The sequence below is a fragment of the Choristoneura fumiferana genome, chromosome 18 (assembly GCF_025370935.1).
Source record: "Choristoneura fumiferana chromosome 18, NRCan_CFum_1, whole genome shotgun sequence".
Classification (NCBI taxonomy): Eukaryota; Metazoa; Arthropoda; class Insecta; order Lepidoptera; family Tortricidae; genus Choristoneura; species Choristoneura fumiferana.
The window spans coordinates 21,823,557-21,836,070 of NC_133489.1; positions in this window are offsets into that span (position 1 = coordinate 21,823,557).

Here is a 12,514-nt window from a genome sequence, read left to right on the forward strand (position 1 = left end):
GTGTATTGTCAGTGAAATGTTTTCTCTAGAATTGGCGGCGAGCCAGAGTAGTAAAGAATGGTTTTAAGGGCTGAACGGGCGTATCACTCAGTCTATTGTGCCAGTATGCTGATATAATCCCATATTATTTTCCTTTATTATATATACACATCCTATTCTTAGGTAAACTGAGCTAACTAACTATGTCTAGATTTTGAGTTTTTAGCATAGGTATTTCGTGATATCATCTATATATTGCCCTGTTAATTGGTAAAAAAATATTCGATAGTTTTTCGACTGCCGCACTGATGTAACTGACTTTCTGTAAAATCGTATTATTTGCACTTGGCTCAGTATACTTAGAATTATTTAAGAGAAAGAGCCATGTTTCATTGCGCGATAGGATTCGAAAAGAATAGTAAGTTGACAGTAAGTGGCGAAACAGGTCTTTGGATTCAAAAATCACGTTCAACTGCCACTTTTATCGGTGATTTTGTTCCTAATAAAGACAAATCGTCGTTTCGTTGTAAAGGATGATGGCGGCGGTGTAATATTTACAAGTTCAGCATGAAAGAGGCAGTAAAACGCTTTACGCGATGCGCTAACGGCTTCTGTGTGGTGCAAGAGCGGGAAAAAACGCTCAAACTGTAATGAAAGAGGCAAAAGCGGGAAAACCCGGAAAAACGTCTTCACCCTTATGTAGTTAGCGATCCATTAGCCTGCACTGGAATGGGATTTGCTCCCGTATAGTCCCGTATAATATAGATAATTACAATCTATTATAATCTAATCTATTGACTTGGTTATAGTTTTCTTTTGTTATTATTATTATCTTCTATCCCGAAGCCGTGGTGGCCTAGTGGTTTGACCTATCGCCTCTCAAGCAGAGAGTCGTGGGTTCGAACCCCGGCTCGCACCTCTGAGCTTTTCCAAATTCATGTGCGGAATTACATTTGAAATTTACCGCGAGCTTTGCGGTGAAGGAAAACATCGTGAGGAAACCTGCACAAACCTGCGAAGCGATTCAATGGTGCGTGCGAAGTTCCCAATCCTCACTGGGCCCGCGTGGGAACTATGGCCCAAGCCCTCTTGTTCTTAGAGGAGGCCTGTGGCCAGCAGTGGGACGTATATAGGCTGGGATGATGATGATGATTAGGTATTTTATTGATATTTATATTTGGTCACAACTAATAGGTTCATATTTTGAAGCAAGCATGCCGTACCCAAGTGAGATCCTCTGCTATCCGTGTTGCATGCTAACTGCTGGCAAAATGTGTACGCTGAAAAATGTATAACTTTAAGCCCAATTATGTATTTACCACATTTTATGCAATAAAGAAATTTTAATTTTAATTTCGAATTTATTACTTATAAATACTAGCTTTTGCCCAAGGCTTCGCTCGCATGGAATTCGGCTATCGCGCGGTGGTCCCTCGGGAACTGTGCATTTTCTGGGATGAAAAGTAGCCCTAGTCACTCTGTGGCCCATAAAATATGTCTATGGCAAAAATTACGTCGATCCATTGCTCCATTTCGACGTGAAAGATGGACAAACATACAAACACACACGCTTTCGCATTTATAATATTAGTATGGATGGGCTAATTGGGTGTTGCTGCACGTAACGTGTGGCAACACAACGCCGTCTGGAAACCCTTTATCGTGTCATAATATTAGTATGGATTGGTTACATTCTTGTAACTTAGTCCTCACTCCGAAGCCTAGTTTTAGTGCGATACTAAATGGTTTTCACGTTCTGAACAGTAAAATAACTTGTTCTGATAACCGGTTTTCAATGAAACAAAGGTTTACAATGTTGCCAGGTCGCTTCCAATAGTTTTGTTTTAAAGTGAAATGTTTCTTACAGCAATTCCCTGGCAGATTTTTTCACTATAATTTCCTTGACCAAATTATGAGATGTCAACATGACATTAGTAGCGCAAAGGTTCCAACCTGAGTCATGATTTAATTGGTACGACTGTACGTTGTTTCGCAGTCAAAATTGAAATAGAATTTCGTTTAACAGATTTTTTTTTCTCAGATTTCTTTTCTGGTAGCGATTCGTTGCCAACCTAGAGGCCTAAGATGGGATACCTCAAGTGCCAGTTATTTCACCGGCTGTCTTACTCTCCACGCCGAAACACAACAGTGCAAGCACTGCTGCTTCACGGCAGGATTAGCGAGCAAGAATTCTATGAAATTTCTGTCTGTGAAAGAAGGGATCACCGTCATACATACATACATCATCATCATCATCCGGAAGACGTCCACTGCTGAACAAAGGCCTCCCCCTTAGAACGCCACAATGAACGACAACTCGCCACTTGCATCCACCGGCTTCCCGCAACTCTCACGATGTCGTCAGTCCACCTGGCAGGAGGCCTGCCAATGCTCCGTCTTCTGGTTCGTGGTCGCCACTCGAGGATTTTTCTCCCCCAACATACATACATACACATACATACATACAAACGCTCGAAAAATATAACCCTTCGAGCAGTCGGTAAAATATGGCAGAGTAAAAAATAGTAAAGTACCTACAATCACACTACTGCATTGCCAATCTCTAAAAGCTGGCTCCCAAAATGTTAGAGTAGATAGGGTTATCTAGCGAGTTGCGCGTAGGATAGTTAACTGCATAGAACATAGTCTCTCGCTGATATTTGTATGGTAATTATTTTCTTTTGCTGACAGTACCTGCTGACAGGTTTTGTGTCTACGCTACAAAACCTCGTGCAACTGACGTGAATATAAAGCTGAAAAGGATTTGAGACGAATAAGTTTTTACCCGACTTCTACAAAGATGGTTATGATTAACAACCGACTCAAAAAGGGATGTTATAAGTTTGTCGCCAATGCTTGACTGTGACATCATAGCTCTGGAAATGAGACTGATTCAGATGCCGTTTTTTTACCTGAAAGCTAAACCTTGCGGTGGTTCTTAGCTATTTTTATTCAAACGTTTTTGAGCTATCGAACTTTGAAATGACAATGCCTGACATTGCCCTTACCAAAGCCCGGGTTAATCAAAGTGGATTTCTCAATTACTTAGTTTCTATTATGACATGTAAGTATAAACAAGGTTATTTTTCTTTTTTTTTCTTTTTGATAAAAAGATGTTAAAAATCCTCTATTTTATTGAAAATTCAAAAAATCCTGATATTTCCCGACATTTCCATAATCCGGCCGGAATCCTGAGAAGAGTCAAAATCCTACCATTGATTATCTACTTACCTTTTACTGCTTACCTTTTATCTCACCCGATGAAAAGTACAGATGACGCCAAAAGTGTATCCTGACGTTGGCGGTGGTATTTACCTAAAGTTTGTTTTTAGCTATAAAAGTATGAAAGCGGCTTCTTAACATAATTAATTTGAAGAAAAAATTCCAGGATCCCGATATTGCGTAGGTAATCGGATGTACTTATATACTGCCGTGTCGCGGCTAACGGTCCTAACGTAACCATATTTCCATATTTTTGCCACCAATTAAAGATTTTTTTTTTCAGATTTATATTTCGTATTGTACTTTTAACATTAGACAGGTAAATCTCAAATATGCATAAGTTCCTATAGTCGAAACACTGAATTTTGCGCTCCCAGAATTGCAAGATTTTTTCGATAGCAAAGTGCATTCCATATTAACCAACACCTAAACTTTAGGTAAATATGCGTCCTATTATCCGATCACTGGTCATCAGACTTCTATTTTGTGCCAACAAAGTTACAAGACTATTTCTGAAACGGACTTAAAGGCAATCCCTTAGGTGAATCACCTATTCTCTGCGCCATCATTATCGGAACATGGTTCCTCGCTCCACTACGGTATTTTCCGTGACTTCCATATGTCACGGCTGGAATCTCGAGGGGTCCGATCCTAAATCCGGGCGCTTAGAGGCCTGTGTCGCAGGTGCCCCCGGGGACCGCAGCGGCCACTCTCGACGACTGTGTTTGCGGCCACAAAGTCGGCTACACTGAAGTACAGTGGGTTCCTTACTTACTTATGTATTCTCTTTTTCATACTAGTTAGTTACATCGAAAAGTTGATACTTAGTTTACTATTAATGATCGTTATCACCGTGCAGTTTTCATAGCAAAGTATTGGTTGGCGAAAACATAACTTACTATACCTTGACTAGTTCGTATGTGCCACTCGATGGAATCTTCTAGCAGGGAGCTTCTGCTGTCCTTACCAGGATTTTTTTGATAAGTGCCGGAAACGCTGACTGCGACAGGGTTCTACCTTTGTGAGCTGCAAAAGGTGGTGATGCTTCTTTCTTTCTTTCAAGGTATAAACAGTGAGTATTATTCATTTGTCTGTTTTTTTAGGAGATACGTAGAAGAACGACGGTCTCCGACATAGCTAAGCGGATTAACTCGTCGAAGTGGCAACGGGCAGGTCACATAGCAAGGAGAACAGATGGCCGTCGGGGTTGAAAAGTTCTCGAATGGAGACCGCGGATCGACAAGAGCAGCGTTGGACATTCACCAACGAGAAGGACAGATAACTTGGTTCAAGCCACGGGTCACGGTGGTCGCAGGCCACTTCCAATGGAAGCAACTTGAGATCATTTTAAATTATAACAAAACGGATAACTCACGTCTGAAATCCAGCTCGACAATGTTTCGGGCTAATGATCAAGTGCGGGTAGTTCGAAGAACTCGCGCTGCTAGGCAGAGTTGACACCCAATACTTCAGTCTACTCGTGACCACGGCAACTGTAACGTTGCCGAAACGTCGAGGTAAATATTACTTGTGTAAAAATAGCGCGATAAGTCCCGTGTATGGTATTTTGACTAGGATGTCAATAAACCCAATTAAATGGTCCGCTGGTTTCCCGGCCCCACGGCCATACGGTAACGACCAAAAAGAAGGTAGCCTTTTATTTAGTGCAAAATATATTATCGTCGGACGTCTATATCTTATAATGTCGGTCAACTCGGCCCAGGTGGGCAATAAGAGCCAAAGGTCGCGTCTCAGGGGCCCACTTATGGGGTTATTTTTAGAATCGCGAACCCCAAGGTTTTCAGGTCAGAATAGATACTGACGTGTAAGGTGTGGATTATGTTCTTTATAATTGAATGATTATACGATTATTTACATGGACGGCGCTTCTGAAACGCTTTGTTAAGTACTTTAGACAGTATTTTGGCATATTTATTTATTGCTTGGAATAAAAAATAATAGAATAAAAAAAGAGTAAAAATAAATACTTTTTTTTAATTTTTATTATTTGTTAATGTAGCAAAATTTCAGCTATGTGTATACGTATTATGGTTTTTGAGACGGACAAACAGTCGGAAATCAAGAATTTTTTCACTGTTTACTGTCCATAGTTAATTTTATTATTTCTTGATTATCTTTTAAACAGTAAGAGTTTCGCCGTAGTTTCTTTGAGAAATTAACTTCATTTGACCTATCAAAATATTCTCTTTAAGTTAACGGAATTCAAAAATGGCACGTCGTATATTACGAACATCTGTACAATAAAACTTAGGTAGTTAAGCAAACGATCCCCTAGCAGACATCACTTAAAATTCATTTTAAATAAACTTCTTTGAAGAGCAAAAGTTAGCCAAGTTAAATCATAAAATTGCGAAAAAACTGATCTTACTTCAGGGAGGATTCTTAAAAAAAATCTCTAAAGAAAACTTTTAAGAGAAACTCTTGAGTAAATATTATTGTAATAAACGAGGCCAGTTCTTTTGAGCGAATAAATTTAATATTCGGCCATAAAGCGGGGTTACTTGTTGCATCTCTCAAATAGAATTACGTGCCTGAGCGTTCCTTTTATGAAAATAAAACGATCTTGAGAAGAGAGAAGTTAGGTGTAGGAGTAAAAAAGACCACATATCCCCACGCATCTTGCTCGCTAATCCTGCCATGTAGCAGCAGTGCTTGAACTGTTCTGTTTCGGCGTGGAGAGTAAGACAGCCGGTGAAATTACTGGCACTTGAGGTATCCCATCTTAGGCCTCTAGGTTGGCAAATCTTGCTCGCTAATCCTGCCGTGTAGCAGCAGTGCTTGCACTGTTGTGTTTCGGCGTGGAGAGTAAGACAGCCGGTGAAATTACTGGCACTTGAGGACACCTTAGGCCTCTAGGTTGGCAACGCATCTGCAATACCCCTGGTGTTGCAGATGTTTATGGGCGGTGGTGATCTTTTACCATCAGAAGACCCACTTGCTCGTTTTCCATCCAGTCAAATAATAAAAAAACATAATACTTAGTTTGTCATGAGAAATTCAAAATGAATAAACAGAAAGAGCCTAAGTAAGTAAAGGTACTTAATGAAATCAGTACCGCTCTGCTTACAGAGCATGATATAATGTAAGTGCGTGTGAGCTATAACTTTGGGCAGGCGTGAGCTTGCCTCAGGAATCCAAAAGCCCTGAAATGTACATTTCAAAATCAAATATACCTACTTATATTTTTTTTTAATTTACGACTGTGAAAGCATTCTACACTTCCACTGAAAGTAGATATAGTTAAGTAGGTACATGTTTTGTAACTAAAGGACCCCATACATTCCTGTATTATTATTGTTCTTTTCATGTGATTTTTTTTCTTTAATTTTATACTGTAGTTTTTAAGTATTATATTTGTAATTATTTTAATTTGATAAAATGACTTTCTGCCAAGTTTCTAGCGGCGCAATCTTCTTGGGAATGATGGTATTAAGATTGGTATTTTGGAATCTTTTTGTATTTTTTATTTCAATTCCAAATATTTACTTTTACGGTCATCCCGTAAAACCTAAATTGAAAATACAAACTGAAATATAGATGCACAGAAAAAACAGAAAAATAAGACCATCACTGGGAATCGAACCCAAGTCCTCGGTAATCCGTACCGCGTGCTATACCGCTACACCACTGATGGTCAACGGTACCGACACGAATTTCCCCTATGCACCTCATATCTCAGCTTGTTTGTTTCTTATTTAGTCACTTAAAAAAAAAAGCAGTGACGCTAGCGACATCTATGCCGTAGCCCTCATCGAGAAACTTTTTTCGGCACTCCATTGGAACTAACCGCTCACCCGGACAAGAGATATCGTTACTACGGTACGGTTACTACGGTACGGATTACCGATGACGTGGGTTCGATTCCCAGTGACGGTCTTATTTTTCTGTTTTTTCTGTGCATCTATATTTCAGTTTGTATTTTCAATGATGGTATTTCCAAAAGCGCTGGTAGTTTAAAAAAATGACATGTAAAAGTGCCCATTGTGGCCTATTTACTGAATAATGATATTAAATTGCACGAAATTTCCCTGTGCTTGGAATTTTTCACTTTAGAAATAAAATTATAAGTTAGGTGTTTTAAATTGTAACATGAATAAATGAATGCTGCATAGGAAGGAACAAATTAATACTTAACTTTAACTGTAAGCTCAATATTTTGAACATTTATGTGGATTCTTGTGGGAGTATAGGAACCGTGTATTATTTAATCATGATAAATAAATATGTGTAGCCTTTATTTAAATTATAACACAAATACACAATAAGAAGTAAACTATCCCGCGTCATACCAGGTGCAAAGGTGCCCAATACACTTGCCACGTTGTCCCGTTCAACCTTGAATCCCTCTTTGGTCATGATCTGTCATGGCGACAAAATAATAAAGAGAACTGACGTTGTCATGGAGGTTTGCGATAGTGTCGCCCTCTGCGCAGAGTTTTGCCTAATATTCCGGCATGAAGGCAAAGCCGCTGTACCTAGATTTTAATAAAAATTTCTTCAACGGATTCACATCCCACTTTACTTATTCGAAAAATCTCGATATTATAAAGTTCATTCACCCACAAACATTCATGTTTTCCCTCATACGTACTTACCTCGTAGCCATAACACTAAAACGTATAAGCCGAAACACGGCACTAATATGGGGAAAATAGAAAATAACTGTGGAAATAAACATAACAGTTTTACGGAACAGACGGGGGGGTTTAACACATCTTGTGAACGAGTTTCAAACTTAAATAAAATTTAACGACCAGCCTCAAGCTCACGGGGACACATTGACGATGAGAAATGAGAGTAAAAAATTTGCGTGAGACTGAAGCGTTTCGACCGCCATTTCTATATTGGTCACAGAATTGTAGTTCTACTTCTTCTCTTTTAAAATATGGCTTTTCTGTCCTAATTAATAGGACAATTTCGCCAGCGTCAAGTTAAACTCTCTTTGAGAGGCACGTTGTACGGTGATTGTAGTTTTTGCAACTTGATAGTAAAATTCCAGAAACCACGTGGAGACCACTTGCGCATTAAAAAATGTTAGACACGAGAGCAATATAGGATTTTGGGATCACTGTTCACTGTTAAGGTTAATCGCCGCATAAAACGCTACCAAAATTATACTTCAACTAGCCAAAGAAACAGAAATAGCAAAATCAGATATTGTCTACATCCGCCATGTTCGAATGCTACAAATCGAATCCGAATTGTAGTTGATATTAGTGTGTACATTTTGACACTGACGTACGGAACGCAAAATGTGATATGACGCCTCTCAACGTTGTGGGACGGTGCGGCACCCGCACGGCGTAGGTACTTGCTTCATGTCATCTACGCTAGCTGACGCGATTTTCGCTCGCAGTGCAGTTAACCTTTTCGTCGCCACGTCAAATACAAAAGACATCACCCATTAATTATTCATCATAGACTTTTATATTCTTTAAAACGAACAAATGTTTATTAACGGCATTTAAAGAAAATAAAAGTCTATCACGTATAATTATTGCAGTAGACACATTAAGAGCAATTCTAATAGACCAAATTTTTAATTTTCATTCAATTTTTATGGAATAATCGAGAAAAACTAACAAAAATGCAACGTTGCCAGCTCAGCAGGTATAAAACGCTCTTAACGCAGCGGACTCATCACAACCTTCGATAGCCATTTAAGTATTTTTTTTATACTAACACTAGCGCTATATGTTTTACTTTTATTAGACTTGGCTATCGCACTAATTGTTTATCTGCAAAGTATTATTATTATTGATTAAATTAATTAGTTAAATCTTGTACTAGACTTCTTGACGAACTGAACGAACAGTGGGTGCCCCAACATAAGTATCCACTTTCGAGTATGACAAAGTGGATACATAATTAGGAACCGACTGTACAGGACATTTTATTTTATATATAACACGTAATATATACAACAATTAACAAAATGAAATAGAAATAGAACTAAAACTAACTTACTCAAAGCTAAAAATCTATATTTACAAATATTACCCAAGTGCGCTGCTATTGGGCAGGGTGCCCAGGCTGAGCTTCCTCGTTGTATGGCAATGCCAATACGTTGACCGAGGGAAGAGCCAGCCCTATGGTAACTTGTGGAAGGGGCATGCTTCGTTTAAAAAAAAAATAACAGTTTTTTAGCTTCGGGTCCTCAAGGACCAAGAGTTCCAACAGCAAAGCCGCAAATATGTAGTTGTGTGCTAGATTCTCATATTTACGACATTTTGCTGTTTCGGCCGTTGCAGCCGCCGTTTGGAGCCTGATGATGTCTTAGTAAGATGGGACGGCGCCAATGTGTCCACACATGTGGCGTCCCAAATAAGCGGCCATCCCATTTGCCAAGGGACAAGCGTCACTGCCACCAGGCAGGCTCCCACCAGGTGGACTGACGACATCGTGAGAGTAGCGGGAAACCGGTGGATGCAAGTGGCAAGTTGTCGTTCATTGTGGCGTTCTAAGGGGGAGGCCTTTGTCCAGCAGTAGACGTCTTCGGGCTGATGATGATGATGAAGCGTCACTGCACTACTTAGTATATTACTGAAAATAAAATAGGGGTCACGTAAGAAAATATTTTTATTAATATGCAACATAACACAATACAAGTACTTTTCCTTCAATTAAATGTATTTAAATAAAAACACAAATATGTTTTGGACGTCTTTTACCGTTGAAACTCAAGTGGCCCTTATTTTTTAACCCCCGCCCCGACGCAAAAAGAGGGGTGTTATAATTTTGACCACTATGTGTGTCTGTTTATGGGTGTGTGTGTGTGTCTGTCTGTGGCACCGTAGCTCTTAAACAGGTGGACCGATTTGAAAGCGGTTTTTTTATTTGAAATCAGGTTTTCTAGCAATGGTTCTTAGACATGTTTCATCAAAATCGGTTTAGACGTTTTTGAGATATTGAACTTTGAAGTGACAAAGTCGGGGGTTTTCCAACTTTTCGTTGGTTAGGTTATTGACTATTATTATTTTGCTCGATAGTTTCCTTAACCCTGTGTCCCACTCAAACTTCGCTGTGATTACGTTATAGCTTTCCCAATATGGCCGACGGCTCAGCTTCGTCGCCTCTATTATCATAGGATTATTGCTTAAAATACTTCCTAACAGCACTAAGCTGAAGCTTTTTGTTATCATTAGTACTGTTTTAAAAGTTGTAGATAAGGGAAGCTCGTTGGCGACTAATTTTGGGGGGTCATAATAAGATTACGTTCTATTACTTTACTATTACTACATCGTGGAGATCCCTATTGTAGAATGTGTTCACTAAGCGGCCAATAGAGACCGATGGATAAGAGTCCGGAATGAGGGCTATCGTTTTTTGTCTCACTAGATGGCGCACTGTTGCGTGAGGTTTTTAAGTATGGCTTTCAAAGTCTGTTATTACGGGCGTGAAAACAAAGTTTAGATTAAAATCACATTTAATACACCTTCAAACCGTACCATAAAAATATCGAGCATGCCACAATGTTGCATAGTCCCCGTTTTGTTCGGAAAAAAGGGAGGACAAAGGTTTCCGAAAGACAAAACTTTCTCAAAACACAGACATTCATTACCCCGGAACGCATATTTGCCATAATTAATTTCAGATATTGCAAAATATTCACAAAATTATTCTAATTATAAATAAACCCGCGTAGCTCACCCAAAAACTATGAGATTTGACATTTCGGAGACCTCACGCTACACTAGCGCCTCTAGCGGCGAATTCATACGCGATAGCCCTCATTCTCGTAACCATTTTGAGCTGTCATAGGGACTTATCATTTATCGACTACCGATCATGTACATTTTATCGATGCATTATGCGAAGATTAAAAGTAGAGGTAAACAATTATTATTATTATGAATAATGTGGATTTCTTATGCTTTTTTAAACATTTTTCGAAAGAAATTGCATCAAGAATTGCTATCGAACCTAATGTATTGAACATGAAATTGACAAATGTTATACACTGAACTGAAGCGATTTAATGTGAAATTGTTACCTTATATTTTTTCTTTTTTTTTCAATGAATTGCAAATCTCTATTTAATATTTTCAACTACTCAGGGGTTTTTATTAAAAAGATCGCTCTTTAGCGATAAGGCCGCCTGTTTCATTTTTAAAGAAAGAAAGAAAGAAAGAAAGAAAGAAAGAAAGAAAGAAAGAAAAACATGTATTCGTGACATTTTTTACAAATAAAAGAAAAAGAAAAAAGGAAATAAATTTTGTCACGAAATGGTCCCAACTCAGCATGATGTCAACCTTGCGGCCGACGCTGGTCTTCCGTTGGAACCATTTAGGAGTTAAAAGAATACAACAACAGTGAACTCGACAATCTAATGTAATCTAATGTAATTTAATCTTCTTTAATATGTTGGTTCTATAATGCATCGATAAAATGTACATAATCGGTAGTCGATAATGGCTACGAGAATTCCGGACTCTAAATGATAACGAAGCCAGCGACGGCAAAGTGGTGGGCGCGATCCCTCGTGACACGGCTGCTGTCAAGAGTGTTTAGAAGAGACTCACACATACCGAGTGGAGGCCCTTTTTGGTGTCCTTGTCGTGTAACCATGGTAGCAATAATAACACACACACACACGAACATCGCGCCTGTTACCCAAAAGTGTAGGCAGAGCACACGAAACGTTATCGCTTCGGAAACACTTTTAGCAATTTTAGGTTTTGAGTTTGACAAAACGGTACAATAGTGACAGGTTGCTGGCCCGTCGCCTACGGTATACTTTGACCTATTCCTCAGTCGCCTCTTACGACATCCACGGGAGGAATGGAGAGGTAGAATTACACTCGACACCACACGGGTAATAAAGGTGATTTTCCACCGGTGAGGCGAGACGAGAATTGAAATTTGTATGGCGGCGCCCGCGGCGGCTCGCGGCGGGCGCGCGAGAATGCATACACATTTCAATTCTTGTCTCGCCTCGTCTCGTCTCTTCTCGCCGGTGGAAAATCACCATAAGAACCTATTTAATAGGTGCCTACTTGCATAGTAAACTTTTTTTTCATCGAGTTTTGTGGTGATACCTACAATATCCACTCATCCGGCTACTCCACGGCCATACTCACAAACTTTCAAATTTATAATATTATAGTTTAATTGATAAATTTCTTATGTACTTATAGTGGTTTAATACTGTTTCGGCGAATAACGTTTGGCAACCTGTTTCATTTCGCAACTTTTCATTTCCCAACTTTTTAATATATCTGAAACTGTAAATATTTCAGGATTTTTATAAAACTAACCTAATCTAACCTACTTACTACACGATGGCCCTGAA